The sequence below is a fragment of the Herpailurus yagouaroundi genome, unplaced genomic scaffold (assembly GCF_014898765.1).
Source record: "Herpailurus yagouaroundi ecotype Mexico unplaced genomic scaffold, PumYag 67428, whole genome shotgun sequence".
In the NCBI taxonomy this organism is placed as follows: Eukaryota; Metazoa; Chordata; class Mammalia; order Carnivora; family Felidae; genus Herpailurus; species Herpailurus yagouaroundi.
Window position 1 is genome coordinate 152,440 of NW_024420241.1, and position 24,845 is coordinate 177,284.

At 38.3% G+C, this 24,845-nt stretch overlaps 1 pseudogene; it reads right to left on the reverse strand.

The window, feature by feature from the left end:
• Positions 1-13,292: 13,292 nt before the first annotated feature.
• LOC121024998 (L-lactate dehydrogenase A chain-like) overlaps positions 13,293-24,845 on the reverse strand; it is a 13,806-nt pseudogene continuing 2,253 nt past the window's right edge.

Genomic DNA, 24,845 nt, shown 5'->3' on the forward strand with positions numbered 1-24,845 from the left:
CACTGTGCTAGACACTAAGGATATCATCATCAAGCCGTAGTTCCTCAGGGAGCTTATAGTTTAGTAGGTGAAGCAGATATGTAAATAGATGACCAAGGTACAGCGTGACAAAAAGAATTACAGAGAGATTATGGGATAATGGAGGAGGGGCATCTAATTCAGCCTTGCAGAAGCAGAAAAGTTTCACAAAAATGTGGAGCTTCAGCTGAGACTTGAAGAGTAAGCACCAGTTCTCCACAGAGACCAGGGAGAGGGAAGCTCATGCCAGACAGAAGGAACAGCAAGTACACAAGTGAGAATGTGAAAGCATATATCAACCATAAAAACTACAGTAATTAAAACACTTTGGTACCAAAGAAAGAAGAAAAATTCAGTTGGTCAGCATAGAATTTATTCATAGTCTCAAATGCATAAGAGAATTTATGTTTATCACCTGTTGAATTTCATTCAATGAATATTTATTGAAAACCTATGATTTGATACGTGCTCTATTAGGTACTGAGGATACAGCTGTGTAGAAAAATCATTGCCATCATGCCATTACATTCTAGTGGGAGAGACAGACAAATAAATAAATCAGTCTAATAGGTAGTAAATTAGATGGCAATAAGTACTAAATAATAAAGCAGGGGAAGAAATAAAGGATGTGAGGGCAGTACTAAATTTAGATAAAGAGGTCAGAGAAGGCCTCACTGAGATGGCCACAGTTAAGTAGCAACATGAAGGAACTGAAGGGACAAGCAAAATATCTGGGGAAAGAGCATTCCAGGCAGAGGCATTAGCAAGGGCAAAGGTCCTGAGGTGGTAGCTCATGTGTTCTTAGAACAACAAGGAGGCCCTTATCACTGGATCAGAGAGGGATAGAATAACAAGGATTAGGTTGGGGAGATGGTTGCCTTTGGATGGCATTAGGGCATGGAAAGTTTGAGGGATTTTACTTTTCATTTTACTATGCTGTTTGAATTTCTACATGTAGGCATGTGTTAACTATTGTGGATTGTTTTTTGCTTGTTTGTTTTTTGTTTGTTTGAGAGAGAAAGAGAGAGAATGTCAGGTCAGGAGAATGTGGAGAATGTCAGTTTTGAAGGTTGCAAAGGGAAACATTGCAAGTAAGGGAAGAATTTGGAAAGATAAGTGGGAACTAAATCACAATGAGGTTTAGACTTTTGTGTCAAGCTAAGAAGTTTGGGATTTTATCCAATATGTACTGGAGAGCTAGTGAACTCTTTAAGCAGAAGTGACACAGTCAGAGCTGGATTTCCACTCCTACCCCCACCCCTAAATATGAAAGTTTTCTCTGGCCAGTAGAGAAACTAGTAGAGACTAGATTTCCCAGGGAGAGTCCAGAATCAATGCCAGAAATACAAAACTAGGGTAGAGGTGAAGGAGATGGATCTAAGATATTCTTTCTTTCTCCCTTCCTTTTGAGAGATATTAATAGCACCCTCTTCAGCATTCCCCACATACACATATTGAGGGAGAAAGACCAACTGACCTCTAGGATCCCGCCCAGCTGGGACACTTTGAGGTCTTGGAATGTGAGGTGCTTTATTCACCTCCTTCCTTCTTTCTGGCTGGCTCATCATTGGTTGCCACTTCTCCCCTCTCCCTCCATGTCTCACTCTGGGGCAGTATTACTATTGTTTTATCAGGGCTGGTAGGAGCTGAGGAAGAATAGAAAGTAGACCTCAGTTCTTTTATCATGAATGAATCTTTTGGCATCTCAGGCTGAATGGAGGGGTAGGAGCCTTCTGGGATATTTTGAAAGCATCTAAAAATAGCCTCAAGGCCTTAGTCAGAGAAGGCAGGACTAGGACACTAACTGAACATTGGAACTCACAGTCTTTGCCAAGTTCCCACCCTAGGCTCCATCCTCTTACTAAGTAAGTCAGTTTTCCCTCATTCCTTAGCTGTCTCTTTGGAGGCTCCACCCAAACCTAAAAAGTTCAAATTTAGCCCTAAGTCTCCATCCCTAACTGTCCTGGAAAGAAAGTTCAAAATACAGCAGCTTATGCTCTCTAGAAGTCCCTGTGGGTTCTGGGATAGGAAAGAAAATAAGACAGGGAAAAGACCAAACCAAGACACGTGCTCACAGAGGTCAGGAAACAAAGGAAGAGACACTGGGATATGAAAAAATAGAGAAGGAACGAGAATAAGGAGAGAAACAGAATGGATAAGATTAAAAGAGAAACAGAGTCTGAGATTGGGGTAGAGAAGGAGAAAGACTCAGAGATAGAAATAAATACAGAGGGCAAGAAAAAAGCAAAAAGAAAAAGTAAAACATATATAGAATCAGAAACAGGCAGAAAAAATGGGAGAGTAGGACCCAGACAAAAGAGAGGGATCCTCAGTTCCTTGTTTTGTCCTAAACCTTTGTATCAAGCCAACAGCCTGTGAATGAGGCCTGAATTGAGCCCTGGAGGTAGCCCCTATTGAACCCAATTCCTCAGGGGTGGGAGCTGGCAGGGCCCCCTGGAGGCCTGACTGACCGAGGACCAAGGTAAGTATGGCATTGAGCCCAAGCAACCCTCATATTTGCATGGTGCTGTCACCAGACACACACCCACCATGTACTGAAGATAGGCCAACAAATAGTCACCCTCAAAGCAAGTGCTTAATGTTTATTTATTTTTAAACAGAGAGAGAGAGAGAGAGAGAGAGAGAGAGAGAGCAGGGGAGGGGCAGAGAGAGGGAGAGAGATAAAGAATCCCAAGCAGGTTCAGCACAGAGCCCAGTGCAGGGCTCCAACTGAAATCAAGAGTTGGATGCTTGAGTGAGCCATCTGGGCACCCTTATATTTGATATTTAAAAAGACTTCAGGGGCTCCTGGGTGGCTCAGTCAGTTAAGCGTCCGACTCTTGATTTCCACTCAGGTTGTGATCTCATGGTTAAGTTTGTGGGTTCGAGCCCCCCCCATGTGGCTCTGTGCTGGCAGCAAAAGGCCTCCTTGGAATTCTCTCTCTCCCTTTCTCTCTGCCCTCCCCCACTCATGCTCTCTCTCTCAAAAATAAATAAACATAAAAATAAATAACTTCAAATAAAAAGTTATATTAAGAGATATCAGAATATTAATGAACTTCTTTACACTGATTTCAATGGCTTATTTTTATTTTTAATTTCATAGGAGCAGGGACACTAGAACATGTTCATCATTTACAGCCTTGAAGGTCTTCACCTAACCTGCTACCATGGTTCTGGGTATTAGGGTAAGGTGGGATATGCTGCCCTTCTGGGCCTGTTTGAATGCCTCTCTGCCGCTTCTCAGTCATCTTTGTCAGGGTCCCTGGACAAGAAGTAGAAACTTTTTTTAGCGAAACTTCTTTTGGGGTTTGTGAGGGCCAGCTGGGAAGAAAGCAAATAGATTAGTCCAAGAAGGTGAATAAAGGGTGTCTGGTCTGGTGGTAATGCATTGGACCACATAGATTTAAGGCCCAATTCTGCCCCTGAAATGCCGCGTGACCTTGGGTTCTGACTTCAACTTTCTGGAACTCAGCTTCCTTCTTAATAAAATGGAACTATTACCCATTGTACTGGAGTTCTCATGAGGTTTGCAGAAGAATAAGCTATTAGAAACTACAAATGTGAGAATATTTCCTATTACTACAAATCGCTTTAAGAAATGTTGGGCCATTAAGGGGAACACGACTCCTGGTAGAAATGAGGCTCTATGAATTTCATTAGGGCAGGAATAAGAGGAGAGAGCAAGAAAGCCTCAGAGAAGCCTGGGGAAAAACGGGGGAAACTGAAGCAGAGAGTTAAAAATTGGAAATATGACTTTATTGTCTTAATAAGAACTGAGATGTAATTAATTTTTATGGCCTTATTGGGCTTTGTTTGGTGATGGGTTAGAGAGGAATTATAAATATATCTAATATGTAAAAAGCTCTTTATAAAAGAAACCCTTAAAAAGGGAGCATGGCCAGCCTACCAGGGACCCAGGAAGTAGCCAGTCTTTGCTAGAAGCCTGAGCAGGAATCCCTGAGAGGTGGAACACCATGAAATTCTCCAACCTGGCCAAATGTTACTTTTGGCACTTACATGGCTCTCAGTGCCTATGAAGTTAATTCTAAACTCCTTTTTGTAGTATATAAGTCCTTGTTTCATCCCTTATCACACTCTCCCCAGACTCTGGCTTCTCTCCACCTCTATATCCCTGACCTACAGCCATATTAAAATTCTGGCCACCATAATCTGTATTTACTCTCTGCCTGAAATGCATCCATGTCACCCTTCTCTTTGCTTTGATTAGCTAAGCTAAGGGCTTTGCTAAAGAACACCTTTACTGGGAAATCTTCCTGACCATCTTCTGTCCCCAGTCTGGGATATGGTTCATGCCTCCTCCACTCAACAATCTAGATTGACATTAATTATTTGTTTTCATGATTATGTTCCCCATAGGATAATTAATATTTTGAGTGTGGGGACAATATCATCCCCATCTTTGTAATAATAATGGGAAGTGACTGATAAGATACACAGGGTTTATTTTTATGGTGATGAAAATGTTTTATTTTTTAAGTTTTTATTAAATTCAAGTTAACATACAGGTTAGTTTCAGGTATATAATTAGTGTAATATTAGGTTCAGGGGAACAATTTAGTGATTCAACACTTCCATCTATCACACAGTGCTCATCACAAGTGCCCTCCTTAATCCCCATCACCTATTTAACCTATCACCCCACTCGCCTCCCCTCTGATAACCATCATTTTGTTCTCTAAAGTTATGAGTTTGTTTCTTGGTTTGCTTCTCTCTCTCTCTTTTTTCCCTCTTTTGTCTGTTTAGTTTCTTAAATCCCACATATGAGTGAAACTATAAGGTACTTGTCTTTCTCTGACTGACTCATTTCATTTCACATAATACTGTCCAGCTCCATCCATGTTGTTGCAAATGGGAAAATTTGATTCTTTTTTATGGATGAGTATTATTCAATTTGGTATATATACCATATCTTCTTTATCCACTAATCGGTCAATAGACACATGGGCTGTTACATTATTTGGCTATAATAATGCCATAAACATCGGGATGCATATATCCTTTTGAATAAGTACTTTTGAATTCTTTCTGTAAATACCTACTAGTACAATTGCTGGATTGTAGGGTAGCTTTTATTTTTAACTATTTGAGGAACATCCATATTGCTTTCCAGAGTGGCTTCACCAGTTTGCATTCCCACCAACAGTGCAAGAAGGTTCCCCTTTTGCCACCTCCTCACCAACACCTGTTGTTTCTTGTGTTGTTAATTTTAGCCATTCTGACTAGTGTGAGATACTGTCTCATTGTAGTTTTGATTTGTATTTCCTTACTGATGAGTGATGTTGAGCATCTTTTCATGTGTCTGTTGGCCATCTGTATGTCATCTTTGGAAAAAAATGTCTATTCATGTCTTCTGCCCATTTTTTAACTGGATTATTTGTTTTTTGAGTGTTGTGTTTTATAAATTACTTATTTTTTTGAATACTAACCCTTTATCAGATATACCATTTGCAAATATTCTTCTCTCATTCTGTTGGTATATTTTTTACTAAAGATTCAGTTTATTTGCTGGTTATTGGTATGTTCATTCTTTCTATTTCTTCCTGTTTCTTTTTGGTAGTTAATATGTTTCTAGTAATTCATCCATTTCTTCTAGGTTGTCCAATTTATTGACATATAGTTTTTTATAATATTCTCTCAAAACTGTTTGTATTTCTGAGTGTTGGTTGTTATTTCTCCTTTGTCATTTGTGATTCTACTTATTTGGGTCCTTTCTCTTTTCTGATAAGTTTGGCTAGAGGTTTACCAATTTTATTAAATTTTTTTCAAAGAAACAGCTCCTGCTTTCACTGATCTGTCTTATTTGGGGTTTCTATTTGTTTCTATATAACTTATTTCTGTTGTGATTTTTATTATTTCCTTCCTTCTGCTAGCTTTAGGTTTTGTTTGTTGTTCTTTTTCTAGCTCCCTTAGGTAAAACATCAGGTTGTTTATTTGAGATTTTTCTTGCTTTTTGGTATAGGCCTATATTGCTATATACTTCCCTCTTAGGACTGCATTCACTGCATTCCAAATGTTTCAGACCGTTTGGTTTTAATTTACATTTGTTTCCATATATTTTTTATTTCTTTTTTTAATATATATATTTTTAATTTTTATTTATTTTTGAGACAGAGAGAGACAGAGCATGAGTGGGGGAGGGGCAGAGAGAGAGGGAGACGCAGAATCCGAAGGAGGCTCCAGGCTCTGAGCTGTCAGCATAGAGCCTGATGCGGGGCTCAAACTCACAGACCGTGAGATCACAACCTGAGCTGAAGTCAGACGCTCAACTGACTGAGCCACCCAGGAGCCCCATATTTCTTATTTGATTTCCTGATTGACCTACTAATTGTTCAGTAGCATGTTGTTTTCCCTTCAAATATTTGTGGTCTTTCCAGAGTTTTTCTGTGGTTGACTTCTAGCTTCATAGTGTTTTAGTCAGAATAGGTGCCTGGTATGATTTCAATCTTGTATTTGTTGAGTCCCATTTTGTGACCATGTGCACTTGAAAATAATGTTTATTTTGCTGTTTAAGGATGGAATGTTCTTAATGTATTTGTTAAGTAAATTTGGTCCAGTGTGTCATTCAAAGCTATTATTTCCTTGATTATTTCTGTTTAGATGATCTATTGATGTAAGTGGGGATTTAAAGTTCTAACATTATTAATTAGTTATATTTATTATTAATTGCTTTATGTATTTGGGTGCTACCATGTTGAGTGATTAAATAGTTACAATTGTTAATCTTTTGATGGATTGCTCTTTTTATGATTATATAGTGTCCTTCTTTGTCTTCTGTTAGTCTTCGTTTTAAACTCTATTTTGTCAGATATAAGTATTGCTACTCTGGCTTTCTTATGACATCCATTTGCATGATAAATGTTACACCATCCCATCACTTTAGGATTTAGGTCTCAAATGAGTCTCTTATAGACAGCATATACATGGGTCTTGTTTTGTTTTTTTTTAATCCATTCTGGCACCCTATATCTTTTGATTGGAGCATTTTGCCCATTTACATTCAAAGTAATTATTGATAGATATGTATTTATTGCTATTTTATTACCTGTTTTACCATTGCTTCTGGAGATTTTCTCTGATCTTTTCTTGTTTTTGTCACTTTGAGTGTCTCCTTTGCATTCAAAGAGTCCCCTTTATATTAAAGGGGGACATATTTTATGTCTTGATGGGCTGGTTTGGTGGTTACAAGATCCTTTACTTTTTGTTTGCCTGGGAAACTCTTTATCTCTCCTTTTATTTTGAATGATGGCCATGCTGTATAGAATATTCTTGGCTGCAGATTTTTCTCATTCAGCACTTTGTATATATTATGATACTCCCTTCTGGTTTGCCAAGTTTCTCCTTTGAGTCTTCCCTCATAAGTTAGGGACCTCTTTTTCTTGCTGCCTTTAAGGTTTTTTCTTTGTCACTATATCTTGGAAATTTAATTAGAATATGACTTGGCCTGACTTTGTTGATTTTGATGGGAGTTCTCTGTGCCTCCTGGATCTGGATGTCTGTTTCCTTCCCCAGATTTGGGAAGTTTCCAGCTATTATTTCCTCAAGTAAATTTTCTTCCCCCTTTTCTCTGTTCTTCTTGAGACTCCTATAATCCAAATGTTACTACAATTGATGGTCACTGAGTTCCCTAAGTATATTCTCCTGTGCATAATTCTTTTTTCTCTCTTTTATTCAGCTGCATTTTTTCCCATTACTTTGTCTTCTGAGCCACTAATTTTTTCCCTCTGCTTCTTCCAGCCTGATGTTCATTGCATTAAGCCTGTTTCTAATCTTGATTATTGCACTCTTCATGTGTAATTGATTCTTTTTTTTAATTCTTTTAATCTATGTGTTAAGGGTTTCACTGATGTCTTCTATTCTTTTCTCAATCCCATTGAGTATCCTTAGGATTGTTCCTTTATATTCTCCATCAAGTGTGTTACTTATATTTGTTTCACTTAGATCTTTGGCCTGGACTTTATCTTGTTCTTTCATTTCAGATAAATTCCTCCATCTTCACATTTTGTCTAAGTCTCAACCTTTTTTCTCTGTATTAGAAAAGCCAATTATGTCTCTTGCTTCTAAAACTAATGGCCTTATGCTAAGAGACACATGAAAAGATGCTCAATATCACTCATCATCAGGGAAATACAGATCAATACCACAATGAGAAATCACCACACACCTGTCAGAATAGCTAAAATTAACAACTCAGGAAACAACAGACGTTAGTGAGGATACGGAGAAAGGGGAACCCTTTTGCACTGTCGGTCAGAATGCAAACTAGTGTGAACACTCTTGAAAACAATATGGAGGGTCCTCAAAAAGTAAAAAATAGAAATACCCTACAATCCAGGAATTGCACCGCTAGGTATTTATCCAAAGGATACAAAAGTGCTGATTCGAAGGAACACATGCATTCCAATGTTTATAGCAGTGCCATCAACAATTGCCAAATAATGGAAAGAGCCCAAATGTCCATTGACTGAGAAATGGATAAAGAAGATGTGGTGCATATATACAGTGGAATATTACTCAGCCATATAAAGGAATATAATCTAGCCATTTGCAACAATGTGGATGGAACTAGAGGGTATTATCCTAAGCGAAATAAGTCAGAGAAAGGTAAATATCATGTTTTCATATGTAGAATTTAAGAAACAAAACAGATGAACATAAGGGAAGGGAAGAAAAAATAAGATAAAAGAGAGAGAGGCAAACCATATCAGACTCTTAAATACAAAGAATAAACTAAGGGTTGTTGGAGGAGGTGTGGATGGGGGTGGTTTCAATATTTGAAGGGATTTAAGGAGGACATTTTTTGGGGATGAGCACTGGGTGTCATATGTAAGAAATGATCACTGGTTTCTACTCCAGAAGCCAAGACTACACTTTATGTTAACTAACTTGAATTTAAATTAAAAAAAAAAGCAATGGCATTATAAAGAAGAGATCATGTGGTATCCAGGGCCTGACATTTCATGGTGTGTCTCTGGTATGTGCTGTGTATGATCTGCTATTGTGTCTTAGCTGCTCTATCCTTCAGACCACTCACCCGCAGAGGCTCTCCTTGGTTTTTGTGGGCAGTGTGTGGTCCCAGGCCTGAATGTGTTGTTTTTTGTTTTTAATTTTTAATGTCTATTTATTTTTGAGAGAGATACAGAGACAGAGCACGAGTGTGGGAGGAGCAGTGAGAGAGGGAGACACAGAATCCAAAGCAGGATCCAGGCTCTGAGCTGTCAGCACAGAGCCCAAAGCGGGGCTTGATCTCATGAACAGTGAGATCATGACCCAAGCTGAAGTCGGATGCTTAACTGACTGAGCCACCTAGGTGCCCCCTGAATGTGGTGAGTTTTAACTAGGTGTGCTCTGGTCAGCTTGTGAAATGAGACCTGACACCAACTCCAGCATAACTACAAAACTCTCTGTTTCAGAGATGTGATGTGTCCATGGGTTTGTGTTGATCTCCTAGGGGATAGGCTTTCTGCACTGGGACTGAGGCAAGCTTAACTGAGAAGCAGTCCTGCCAGAGCACTGGGGAATGGGGTATTGTGTAAGGAAGTTAGGCAGTCAGTGTCAGTGCTGCAATCCTTCCCACAAGTTGTTCTGTGTCTATGCTGAAGGTCATGGGAGGGAAATGTTTCCAGCCAGCTCCTTTGTTCCCAGAGAGGTGTCTCCATGAATGCTGCCTCTCAGTGACATGCTCTGAGGAGAGCAAATAATCTCTCCACTCTGTGATCCAGGAACTTAAAATTGCTGTTTCCATACTGTCTGTTCCTGGCTTGTTTTCCTGCCTTCTCTCCACAAGCAGCACAGTGTCTTCCAGACTCTAACCCGGCCAAACCCACTGACCTTTACAACTCCAGGCTTTAAGCCCCACTGGTTGCAAGAACTCACAAAATTCTGCCCCTCTCATTTTCCAAGCCAATACTTTTGTGGAAACATTCTCCTTGTACATTTCTCTGTGTGCTTCTCTCTCTCACACCATGACTTCTCTCTCTCTTCTCCATGACAATGGCTCCCTCCTCTCCACAGTACCCATGATCTGTTTCTCCCCTAAACCCCAACTACACATTTCCTACTTTCTTTGATGGAGCTTCTTCTCTCCCTTTAATTGTGGAGTTTGTTCTGTCAGTCTTCAGATTGATTTCTGGTGTATTTAGGATAATTTTTCATTATCCAGTTGTGTTCATGGGGGACCAAGCAAGCCTAAGGTCCTCATACTCCACTGCCATCTTCTCTCAATAACCAAACTTCTTTTAAGAACTACAGTGGATCACCAAGAGGAAGAAGCTGCAGAGCTCATCCCCTGCAAGTGTCCACACCCTGTATATGTCTGCTGTAAGTTCTCTGAGGGCTCCGTGAAGGACAAATGCATAACTTCTCTCTATTTTACCTCACTTACAACTCAGACCACTCTAAAGTTTCACCTCAGGCTCAGTGCAATCCTGCATAAGTGTTTGATTGGCCCATCACAGAGCCTATCTGCAAAGACTGGGAGACATGCTTTGTATTTTGTATTTTTTCTTGATGGAGGATGTTTTTCTTTTGTTATTGTTGTTTGTTATTGTTTTTTTTTTGTTTCCAGCTCCTGGCATTCAAAGAAATTCATCAAAACACTAGCCAAACATGAGCTTAAGAAATAGATACTTCAGAGACCATACATGACAAGGAATTCAGTCTTTCCAAAAATAGTTTGGAATACTCATTAAACATACATACTATAACCTTCAGCAATCAATAGAACAGCAAATCTTGGAAAAGTAAAAGAATTTGATTTCCAGAGTTACCACATTATAATATTCAAATGTCCAGTTTCCAACAACAAAAAAAGTCAGATAAAAAAAAGAACATTATATTTAGAGTACTGGAAAAATAACTGCCAGTGAAGAATTTTGTATATGGAAAAACTCTTCTTCAAAAATGGGAAAATTGGGACATTTCCAGATAAACAATAGCTTAGGGAATATGTTAACACTAGACCTGGTCTACAAGAAATGTTAAAGGGAGTCTTTTAGGTTGAAATAAAAGGATATATGCAGTAACTATAAATCATGTGTAGAAATAAACTATGATAAAGGTCCATAAATGGGCAAACATAAAAGCCAATATTATTGTGCTTTTAGTTTTAAACTAGTTTTTATTTCTTACATTATTTAAAGACAAATGTATAAAAATAATTATAACTATATTATTGAGCATAAAACATAGAAAGCTGTGATTTGTGAAAACCATAACATAAAGAGACAGAGCTGTATCTTAGCAGAGTCTTTGAATAATATTGAAGTTAAGTTGGTAACAATTTAAGTTAGATTGTGAAATCTAATCCCCATGGCAACCATAAAATAACATCTAATGCATATACACAGAAGCAAAAAAGAAGAGACTGAAGACAATTCTCAAAAACCACTGAACATACAAGTAGCAAGTAATAGAGAAAATGAGGGACAAATAAAAATACAATAATTATATTAAACGTAAATGGATCAAACTACCCAATCAAAAGGCAGCAATTAATGTAATTGTTTCTGAACATGACCCAACTATATGCTGTTCACAAAAGATTCACTTTATTTTTTTTTAATTTTTAATGTTTATTTTATAGAGAGAGAGAGACAGAGATAGAGACAGATACAGAGAAAGAAACAGAGGTTGAGCAGGGGAGGGGCAGAGAGAGGGAGACACAGAGTCCAAAACAAGCTCCAGTCTCTGAGCTGTTGGGCACAGAGCCCAACATGGGACTCTATACACGAACTGTGAGATCATGACCCCAACCAAAGTCGGAACCTTAACCAACTGAGACACCCAGGTGCCCCCAAAAGATTAACTTTATATCCAAAGACACAGATAAGTTGAAATTGAAAAGATGGGAAAATATTTTTCTTGAAAATAGCAACCAAATGTAGCTGGGTATGAGTATCAGATAAAATAGACTTCAAGCTAAAACCTTTTACAAGGGACACTGAAGGGAATGATATTCTGATAGTCAATTTATCAGAAACATAATAATTATAAACATATATGCACCAAACAATTGAGCCACCTAAATATGAAGCAAATATTGACAAAATTAAAGTGAGAAATAAACAATTGTACAATAAGAGTGAGAAACTTAATATCCCACTTTCAATCATAAATAGAACATTTAGACAGAAGATAAATAAAAAAATAAAAGACTTGCACAACACTGCAAACTAACTAAACTTAACAAATATAAATTACTCCTCCCAATGGGGTGTCTGGGTGGCTCAGTCAGTTAAGCATCCGACTTCAGCTCAGATCATGATCCCAGAGTCTGTGGCTTTGAAGCCTGCATCAGGCTTTGCACTGACAGCCCAGGGCCTGGAGCCTGCTTTGGATTCTGTGTTCCCATCTCCCTCTGCCCTTCCCCACTTGCACTGTCTCTCTCTCTCTCTGTCCCTCTCTGTCTTTGTCAAAAATAAACATTAAAAACATTAATTAATAAATTAATAATTTACTCCAACCAACAACAGCAGAATTCACATTCTTCTCAAGTGCACATGGAGCATTCTCCAGAAGAGGCCATATGTTAAGTCACAAAACAAATCCCAATAAATATTTAAAAGATTGAAACATACAAAATGTTTTTTCCAACCACAATGAAATGAAGCTAGAAATCAATAACAAAAGAAAAATGTAAATGTTGACATTTTGTGGAAATGAAACAGCATAATCTTTTTTTTTCCTCACTGTTCAAAGTTTATTTGGTATTTTAGTTGGTTGGCATGACACTTGTTTATATATAGATATTTCTTTTTGCATTATATGGCAATGTACACTATATTCTAACATATATAGTACACAAAATAAGATCCTTTAGAACAGTTTTATGCACAATACATGCAATATTACGTTTATACATTGAATCCCAGGATGCGATTGACTGGAGAAAACAAATTGGACTAGGCATGTTGGGTGAAGGAACAAGATGTTATATATCACACGGTAAATATACATCTGGTTTGGAGAGCAACTTCAGCATATGTAATATTGACAGTGGTGCCTCTCAAGTGGTGGAACTATTTTACATTAACCAATTTAGGACTACACAAGTACCATCCAGCATCAGGATATAGCTGCAGGGTTTTGTGAACCATTCCTATTTGTAACTTTAGGAAACTGATGCTTTTCCTAAGCCATTTTAATACTACTTGAGTAATAGATCAGATAATAAGGATGATATATACAACCTCCAGCTAAAATCCTGTTATAGTCTAGACAGTGAACTGGTACAACATAAGAAAACTTTAAAACTACAGTTCTTTTTGGATCCCCCAAAGTGTATCTGCACTATTCTTCAAATGGGCTTCTTCCTCAGGAGTCAGAGTCACCTTCACAACATCTGAGATTCCATTCTGTCCCGAGATGCAAAGAACACTAAGGTAAACAGCATCTTTTATTCCATAGGGACCCTTAGTCATGATGGAAATTGGATGCACCTGCCTATGATTCTTCATTATACTTTCTTCCAAATCTTCCACAAATAACCCAATGGCCCAGGAAGTGTAGCCTTTTCAGTTTGATCACCTCATAGGCACTGTCAACCACCTATTTGTGAACCTCTTTCCATTGTTCCTTATCTGCATCAGTGCCTAAGTCAGGGTGAAGATTCTTAAGGAAGACGCCAGCAACATTTACTCCACTGCATAGAGGCACACTAGAATCTCCATGATCCCCAGGGACCCACCTGTGCCAGCTTAATGGGTGAACTCCCAGCCTTTCCCCAATTAAGTAATGGAACCAGAATGAACCCAGATTACAACCACTTCCAGTAACACGGTTTTTGGGAAAGCCACTTATCTTCCAAGCCACATAGGTCAAGATACCCACTGGATTGGAAACAACAAACAACTTGCAGTTTAGGCTGTATTTTACAATATTAAGAATGATTAATTTAAAATGTTCACGTTATGCTGGACCAAATTAAGAAGGTTTTCTCTCTGTGAAAATAACCAGCTTGGAGTTTGTAGTCACATTATAGTCTTTGCCAGAGACAAATTTTGGTGTTCTAAGGAAAAGCCTTCCACGCTGGAGATTTGTCATCTCTCGTTTCAATTTGTCTTCCACGACATCAACAAGAGCAAGTTCATTTGACAAGTCCTTCATTAAAATACAGGTGGCCACAAGCCATGCTAACAACAGCAACCCTAACAACCATAATCTTATCTGGGGGGTATAGTCTTAAGAATATTCTGAATCAACTGATCCTTGAGAGCTGCAGTATTTGACTTAGAACCAAAAAGAATTGGGAGTGCATGTAGGGTGGGTGCACAGGCATTGACAGTGCACAAGGTTGGGTCCAGACTTGGTGGCAGCTGGTCCCCTAAACAGCATAATCTTAAAAATTAAATGGATCAAAGAATAAGAAAATCTATCAATGTAACATATCACAATAATAGAATGAAGGTAAAAATTACATCATTTCAAATGAGGCAGAAAAGGCATTTCACAAAATGCACACCCTTTAATGATAAAAAAAAAAGTCAGAAAGCAAGGAATCAAAGTGAATGTCCTCAACATGGACAATTACATTTATGAAAAACCCAGCTAATATCATACTCAGTTGTAAGAGACTTGAAAGCTTTATTCTTAAAATCTGGATCAAGACAAAAATGCCTACTTTTACCATTGCTATTAAACATTTTACTGGAAGTTCTAGCTAGAGCAATAAGACACACAAAGAAAGAAATAAAAAGCACCCAATTGTAAAGAAAAAAAAGTAGAACTATCTTTATTCACAAATAACATAATCCCATATATAGAAAAATCCCAAAGAATTCACTAAAAAAAATCTAGTAGTAGAGCTGATAAACAAATTCAGCCAAGTTTCAGAATGCAATATCATACAAAATCATTTGTATTTGTATTCACCAGCAATGAGCAATCCAAAAAGAAAAAAGAAATTAAGAAAGCAATTACACTTTATTTTTTTCAACGTTTATTTATTTTTGGGACAGGGAGAGACAGAGCATGAACGGGGGAGGGGCAGAGAGAGAGGGAGACAGAGAATCGGAAACAGGCTCCAGGCTCTGAGCCATCAGCCCAGAGCCTGACGCGGGGCTCGAACTCATGGACCGCAAGATCGTGACCTGGCTGAAGTCGGACGCTTAACCGACTGCGCCACCCAGGCGCCCCAAGAAAGCAATTACACTTTAAATCACATGTAAAAGAATTCAATACCTAGGAATAAATTTAACCAACAAGGTGAAATAAGTGTACACTGAAACTATAAGATATGCTGAAGAAAATAAGATTTAAGTAAATGAAACACCCTATGCTAGTGGTATGAAGACTTACTATTGTTAAAGTATCAATATTACTACCCTAGCAATCTAAAGATTCAATGTAATCCCTACCATATTCCAGCAGTCTTTTTTGAAAAATGGAAAAGCCAACCCTTAAATTCATATAGAGTTGTAAGCCAAAACATTCTTGAAAAAAAGTAGAAAGCCAGAATTCTGGAGGGATCTTTTCCCAATTTTAAAATTACTGCAAAGATACAGTCATCAAAAAAGTGTGGTGACAGCATAAGTACAGACATATAGACCAATGGAATAGAATTGAAAGCCCAGAAATAAATACATACACCTATTTCCAATTGATTTTTGACAAGGGTACCAAGACCATTCAATGAGGAGAAAATAGTTTTTTCAACGGATGATGCTGGAACAATTGGACTTCCACATGAAAAATAATGAAATTGGACTCTGGCCTCATACCATATACAAAAATAAAGTCAATAGCAATGATAAAGAATGAAATATGGCCATTTTCAGCAATGTGGATGGAACTGGAGGGCATTATGCTAAGTGAAATGTCAGAGAAAGACCGATACCATATGTTTTCACTCATATGTGGATCTCGAGAAACTTAACAGAAGGCCATGGGGGAGGGAAGGGAAAAAAAGTTACAAACAGAGAGGAAGGGAGGCAAACCATAAGAGACTCTTGAATACTGAGAACAAACTGAGGGTTGATGGGGGGTAGAGAGAGGGGAAAGTGGGTGATGGGCACTGAGGAGGGCACTTGTTTGGATGAGCACTGGGTGTTGTATGGAAACCAATTTGACAATAAATTATACTTTAAAAAATCAAGTCAAAATGCATCAGTGGCCTAAATATAAAAGCTAAAACCATAGGGACACCTGGGCGGCTCACTCAGTTAAGTGTCCAACTTAGGCTCAGGTCATGATCTCATGGTTCATGAATTTGGGCGCCACATCATGCTCTCTGCTGTCAGCTCAGAGCTCACTTCAGATCCTCTGTCCCACTCTTTCTTTGTCCCTACCCCGCTTGTGCGCTCTCTCTCTCAAAAATAAATAAACATTTAAGAAAAAGCTAAAACTATAAAACCTTTATAAAAAACATAGATGTGAATCTTCATGATCTTGGATTTGGCATTCTTAGCTATGACACCAAAGGAACAAAACTTAAAGTAGATAAATTGGACTTTATCAAAATTAAAATCTTTTGTGTATTGAAGGACATTATCAAGAAACTGAAAAGAAAACCTACATAATGACAGAAAACATTTACAAATCATATATGTGATAAGAGTTTAATATTCAGAATATATAAAGAACTCTTACAACTCACCAACAAAAAAACAAAAAAAATAAAAAAATTAAGCAAAAGAATTTGTGACGACATGTATGGAGCTACAAAGTATAATGCTAAGCAAAATAAGTCAGTCAGAGAAAGACATGATTTCACTCATATGTGGAATTTAAGAAACAAAAAAGAAAGGGAAAAAATAAGAAGGAGAGATTGAAATTAAGAAAAAAGACTCTTAAATATAGAGATCAAACTGATGGTTACCAAAGGGGAGGTGGTTGGGGGGATGGAATAAATAGGTGATGGAGATTAAAGAGTGCACTTGTGATGAGCAAAGCATGACGTATGGAAGTGTTGAATTACTATATTTTACATCCGAAACTAATATAACACTGTATTTTCATTCACTGGAATTAAAATTAATACATACATACATACATAAATACCTAAATAAATAAATAAATGTTGAGGCACTGGGACAAATAAGCAAAAGATTTGAATAGCCATTTCTCCAGGAAGATATGTCAAATAAACACATGAAAATATGCTGAACATCATATTCATTAGGGAAATGTTCACCAAAACCACAATGAGATATCACTTAGCCATTAAGATAACTATAATACGAAAAGAATGGAGTGTGCTGAGGATGTGGGGACATTAATACACTTGTGCCCTGTTGATGGGAATTTAAAATGGTATAGTTGCTATGGAAAACAGTATGACAGTTCCTCAAAAAATTGAAAATAAAATTACTATATGATCCAGCAATTCCACTTCTGGGTATGTCAGTCAGAGAAAGACAGATATCATATGATTTCACTCATATTTAGAATTTGATAGGGGAAGAGAAGGAAAAATAAGACAAAAGTAGAGAGGTAGGCAAACCATAAAACTCTTAAATAGAAAAATCTGAGGGTTGCTGGGGAGGTTATGGGTTAAATGGGTGATGGACATTAAGGAGGGGTATTTTTGGGATTAGCACTGGGTGTCATATGTAAGAGAAGAATAACTGGGTTCTACTCCTGAAATCAAGACTACACTATATGTTATCTAACTTGAATTAAAAAAAAAGTTTTAAAAAAATGAAGTAGAATCTTGACACCCATGTTCACAGCAGCATTGTTAACAATAGCCAAAATGTGGAAGCAACCCAAGTGCCCATCATCGGATGAATGGATAAGCAAAATGTGGTATGTGCACATGATGAAATATTATTTAACCTTTTAAATAATGGAAATGCTGACACAGGCTACAACATGGATGAATCTTGAGGACATTATGCTAAGTGAAATAAACCAGTAGCCAAAAGGCAAATCCTGTATGACTCCATGTATATGAGGCATCCAGAGTAAAATTGAGACAGAAGGTAGAATGGTAGTTGCCAGGAAAAAAGGCAAATAGGAAATTGTTGTGTAATGGATATAGAGCTTCAGTTTTATAAGATGAAAAGAGTTCTGGATATTGTTTGCACTACAATGTGAATGTGCTAACACTACTGAACTGTGCACTTTAAAATAATTAAGATGAATTTTTATTGAAATAAGTCAGGCAGAGAAAGATACCATATGTTTTCACCCTTATGTGTATCTTGAGAAACTTAATAGAGGACCAGAGGGGAGGGGAAGGGGGAAAAAAGTTACAGAGAGGGAAGGAGGCAAACCATGAGAACAAACTGAAGGTTGATGGGGGGTGGGGGATAGGGCATAGTGTGTGATGGGCACTGAGGAGGGCACTTGTTGGGATGAGCACTGGGTGTTGTATGGAAACCAATTTGACAATAAATTATATATATATATATATATACACACACACATATATATAATAATATTTTTTAATGTTTATTTATTTATTTTTGAGAGAGTGAACAAGCAGGAGAGGGGCAGAGAGAAGGAGACACAGAATCTGAAGCAGGTCCCAGGCTCTGAGCTATCAGCACAGAAACTGATGTATGGCTTGAACTCATGAACTGTGAGATCATGACCTGAGGTGAAGTCGGATGCTTAACCGACTGAGCCACCCAGGCACCCCAAGATGGTAAATTTTATGTTATATATATTTTATCACAATTGTAAATAATAAATATCAAAAGCTTAAAAATGAAAAGTGTTGGCAAAGTTATAGAGAAATTCAAACCCTCATATACTTCCAATGGAAATGCTAAATGAATAGTGCAGTCACTATGGAAAACAATTTGACAGTTCCTCAAAAAGCCAAACATGGAATTATATATGACCTAAGCAATTCCATATATATATATATACCCAAAAGAATTGAAAATACAGACTCAAACTGATACTTATATCCCAATGTCATTCCAGCATTATGCACAGTGGCCACAATTGGGAAGCAACCCAAGTGTCCGTAAACAAATGAATGGATAAATAAAATGGATATATATATATATATATATATATATATATATATATATAATGAAATATTATTCAACCACCAAAAGAAATGACATTCTCAGAGAGGTTGCTGCTTGTTTTCTCCTGTAGGGTTTTGATATTTTCGTATCTCACATTTAGGTCTTTGATACATTTTGAATTTATTTATGTGTATGATGCAAGAAAGAGGTCCAATTTCATTCTTCTGCATGTCGCTCTCCACTTCTCCCAGCACCATTTGCTAAAGAGACTTTTTGTCCATTGGATACTCTTCCCTGCTTTGTCAAAGATGAGTTGGCCACATATTTGTGAATCCATTTCTGGGTGTTCTATTCTATTCCACTGATCCATGTGTCTGTTTTTGTGCCAGTACCATCCATCTTGATGATTACAGCTTTGTAATACACCTTGAAGCCTGGAATTGTGATGCCTCCCGCTTTGGTTTTCTTTTTCAATGTTACTTTGGCTATTTCAAGTCTTTTGTGGTCCCATACAAATTTTAGGATTGTTTTTTCTAGCTCTGTGAAGAATACTGGTGCTATTTTGATAGGGATTGTATTGAATTGTAGATTGGATAGTATTGACATTTTAACAATATTTGTTCTTCCACTCATGAGCAATGGAAGATTTTTCAATTTTTTGTGCATTCTTCAATTGCTTTCATAAGCTATCTATAGATTTCATGTATAGATTTTTCACCTCTTTGGTTAGGTTTATTCCCAGGTGTCTTAGGGGTTTTGGTGCAATTGTAAATGGGATAGATTATTGATATCTCTTTCTGCTGCTTTATTATTGGTGTATAGAAATGCGACTGATTTCTGTACTTTGATTTTATATCCTGTGATATTGTTGAATTCTTGTATCAGATCTAGTAGTATTTTGGTGGAGTCTTTCAGGTTCTCCATGTAGAGTATCATGTCATCTGCAAAGAGTAAATGGATGCTTGATATGGATGCTTCCTCGCTGATATGGATGCTTTTTATTTCTTTTTGTTTTCTGATTGCTGAGGCTAGGACATCCAGTACTCCATTGAACACCAGTGGTGAGAGTGGACATCCCTGTTGTGTTCACAACTTCTCTCTTGACGTGACTTCAGAGGCAAGGTAAATATAAGCAAAAATGAACTATTGGGACCTCATCAAGATAAAAAAGCTTCTGCACAGCAAAGGAAACCATCAATAAGACTAAAGAGCAACTGACAGAATAGGAGAAGATATTTGCAAATGACATCAGATAAAGGGTTAGTATCCACAATCCATAAAGAACTTATCGATGAAATATTGGAAAGATGGTGGCATAGGAGGACGCAGGGCTCACTGGGCCTCCTGCTGATCAGTTAGATTCCACCTACACCTGCCTGAATAACCCAGAAAACCACCAGAAGACTAGCAGAATGGAGTCTCTGGAGCCAAGCGCAGATGAGAGGCCCACCGAAGAGGGTAGGAAGGGCGGAGAGGCAGTGCGCACTGCATGGACTGACGGGAGGGAGCTGGGGCAGAGGGGCAGCCTGTCGGCCAAGCAGAGCCCCCGAGTCTGGCTTGCAAAAGGGGAGGGGCCAGATGAAGTGTGTTCCCACAGCAAGCTTGACTTAGCATCTGGAAGGTCCTTAGTTAACAGCTCTGCTCAGAAAGCAGGAAGGCTGAAGGACAAAGGGAGAGAGAGTTGCTGAGCCCTGGGACAACAGAGCTCAGTTTGGCAGGGAACAAAGATGCTCACCAGTGCCATCTCCCTCGCCCATCCCCCAGCCAAAATCCCAAAGGGAACCAGTTCCTGCCAGGGAAATTGCTTGCTCCTCGCAAACATCCAAAGCTGTGCTTCTGTGGATCCATCCCTCCGGCAGCGGGTCTGACTCCCTACTGCTGCCACAGGGCCCCTCCTGAAGTGGATCACCTAAGGAGAAGCGAGCTAAGCCTGTCCCTCCTGCCCCCGTGCACCTTGCCTACCCACCCCAGCTAATACGCCAGATCCCCAGCACCACAAGCCTGGCAGTGTGCAAGTAGCCCAGATGGGCCATGCCACCACACAGTGAATACCTCTCCTAGGAGAGGGGAAGAGAAGGCACACACCAGTCTGTCTGTGGCCCCAGCGGTGGGCTGGGGGCAGACATCAGGTCTGACTGTGGCCTCACCCACCAACTCCAGTTATACACCACAGCACAGGGGAAGTGCCCTGCAGGTCCCCACCACTCCAGGGACTATCCCAAATGACCAAACAGAAGAATTCCGCTCAAAAGAATCTCCAGGAAATAACAACAGCTAATGAACTGATCAAAAAGGATTTAAATAATATAACAGAAAGTGAATTTAGAATAATAGTCATAGGGGCGCCTGCGTGGCTCAGTCGGGTAAGCATCCGACTTAGGCTCAGGTCATGATCTCACGGTCCATGAGTTCGAGCCCTGCATCGGGCTCTGTGCTGGCAGTTCAGAGCCTGGAGCTTGCTTCAGATTCTGTGTCTCCCTCTCTCTCTGACCCTCCCCTGTTCATGCTCTCTCTCTGTCTCAAAAATAAATAAACATTAAAAAACTTTTTTAAAAAGTATAATACTCATAAAATTAATCGCTGGGCTTGAAAACAGTATAGAGGACAGCAGAGAATCTATTGATACAGATATCAAGGGACTAAGGAACAGTCAGGAGGAGCTGAAAACTGCTTTAAACGAGATGCAAAATAAAATGGAAATGACCACGGCTCGGATTGAAGAGGCAGAGGAGAGAATAGGTGAACTAGAAGATAAAATTATGGAAAAAGAGGAAGCTGAGAAAAAGAGATAAAAAAAATCCAGGAGTATGAGGGGAAAATTAGAGAACTAAGTGATACACTAAAAAGAAATAATATATGCATAATTGGTATCCCAGAGGAGGAAGAGAGAGGGAAAAGTGCTGAAAGTGTACTTGAAGAAATAATAGCTAAGAACTTCCCTGAACTTGGAAGGAAAAAGGCATTGAAATCCAAGAGGCACAGAGAACTCCCTTCAGACATAACTTGAATCAATCTTCTGCACGATGTATCATAGTCAAACTGGCAAAATACAAGGATAAAGAGAAAATTCTGAAAGCAGCAAGGGATAACCATGCCCTAACATATAAAGGGAGACCTATAAGACTCGTGACTGATCTCTCTTTTGAAACGTGGCAGGCCAGAAAGGATTGGTAGGAGATCTTCAATGTGTTGAACAGAAAAAATATACAGGCGAGAATCCTTTGTCCAGCAAGTCTGTCATTTAGAATAGAAAGAGAGATAAAGGACTTCCCAAGCAAACAAAAACTGAAGGAATTCGTCACCGCTAAACCAGCGCTACAAGAGATCCTAAGGGGGATCCTGTGAGACAAAGTACCAGAGACATCACTACAAGCATAAATCATAGAAACATCACAATGACTCTAAACCCGTATGTTTCTATAATAACACTGAATGTAAATGGATTAAATGCGCCAACCAAAAGACATAGGGTATCAGAATGGATAAAAAAACAAGACCCATCTATTTGTTGTCTACAAGAGACCCATTTTAGACCTGAGGACACCTTTAGATTGAGAGTGAGGGGATGGAGAACTATTTATCATGCTACTGGAAGCCAAAAGAAAGCTGGAGTAGCCATACTTAGACAAAATAGACTTTAAACTAAAGGCTGTAACAAGAGATGAAGAAGGGCATTATATATAATTACAAGGTCTATCCATCAGGAAGAGCTAACAATTATAAATTTCTATGTGCTGAATACCAGAGCCCCCAAATATATGAAACAATTACTCATATACATAAGCAACCTTATTGATAAGAATGTGGTAATTGCAGGGGACTTTAACACTCCATTTACAGAAATGGATAGATCATCTAGACACATGGTCAATAAAGAAACAAAGGCCTTGAATGATACATTGGGTCAGATGGACTTGACAGATCTATTTATAACACTGCATCCCAAAGCAACAGAATACACTTTCTTCTCGAGTCACATGGAACATTCTCCAAGATACTCCAAGATACATACTGGGTCACAAAACAGCCTTTCATAAGTATACAAGAATAGAAACCATACCATGCATACTTTCAGAACACAATGCTATGAGGCTTGAAATCAACCACAGGAAAAAGTCTCGAAAACCTCCAAAAGCATGGAGGTTAAAGAACACCCTACTAAAGAATGAGTGGGTCAACCAGGAAATTAGAGAAGAAATTTAAAAATATATGGAAACAAATGAAAATGAAAATACAACAATCCAAACACTTTGGGATGCAGCCAAGGCAGTCCTGAGAGGAAAATACATTGCAATCCAGGCCTATCTCAAGAAACAAGAAAAATCCCAAATACAAACTCTAACAGCACACCTAAAGTAAATAGAAACAGAACAGCAAAGGCAGCCTAAACCCAGCAGAAGAAGAGAAATAATAAAGATCAGAGAAGAAATAAACAATATAGAATCTAAAAAAAGCTGTAGAGCAGATCAATGAAACCAAGAGTTGGCTTTTTGAAAAAATAAACAAAATTGACAAACCTCTAGCCAGGCTTCTCAAAAAGAAAAGGGAGATGACCCAAATAGATAAAATCATGAATGAAAATGGAATGATTACAACCAATCCCTCAGAGATGAAACAATTATCGGGGAATACTATGAAAAATTATATGCCAACAAACTGGACAACCTGGAAGAAATGGACAAATTCCTAAACACCCACACTCTTCCAAAACTCAATCAGGAGGAAATAGAAAGTTTGAACAGACCCATAACCAGCGAAGAAATTGAATCGGTTATCAAAAATCCCCCAACAAATAAGAGTCCAGGACCAGATGGCTTCCCAGGAGAGTTCTACCAGACGTTTAAAGCAGAGATAATACCTATCCTTCTCAAGCTATTCCAAGAAATAGAAAGGGAAGGAAAACTTCCAGACTCATTCTATGAAGCCAGTATTACTTTGATTCCTAAACCAGACAGAGACCCAGTAACAAAAGAGAACTACAGGCCAATATCCCTGATGAATATGGATGCAAAAATTCTCAATAAGATACTAGCAAATAGAATTCAACGGCATATAAAAAGAATTGTTCACCATGATCAAGTGGGATTCATTCCTGGGATTCAGGGCTGGTTCAACATTTGCAAATCAATCAACGTGATACATCCCATTAATAAAAGAAAAGATAAGAACCATATGATCCTGCCAATCGATGCAGAAAAGGCCTTTGACAAAATTCAGCACCTTTTTTTAGAAAAACCCTTGAGAAAGTCGGGATAGAAGGAACATACTTAAAGATCATAAAAGCCATTTATGAAAAGCCAACAGCTAACACCATCCTCAATGAGGAAAAACCGAGAGCTTTTTCCCTGAGATCAGGAACACGACAGGGATGTCCACTCTCACCGCTGTTGTTTCACATAGTGCTGGAAGTTCTAGCATCAGCAATCAGACAAGAAAAGGAAATCAAAGGCATCAAAATTGGCAAAGATGAAGTCAAGCTTTCGCTTTTTGCAGATGACATGATACTATACATGGAAAATCTGATAGACTTCACCAAAAGTCTGCTAGAACTGACACATGAATTCAGCAAAGTTGTGGGATAGAAAATAAATGTACAGAAATCAGTTGCATTCTTATACACTAACAATGAAGCAACAGAAATACAAATAAAGAAACTGATCCCATTCACAATTGCACCAAGAGCATAAAATACCTAGGAATCAATCTAACCAATGATGTAAAGGATCTGTATGCTGAAAACTATAGAAAGCTTATGAAGGAAATTGAAGAAGATATAAAGAAATGGAAAGACATTCTCTGCTCATGGATTGGAAGAATAAATATTGTCAAAATGTCAATACTACCCAAAGCTATCTACACATTCAATGCAATCCCAATCAAAAT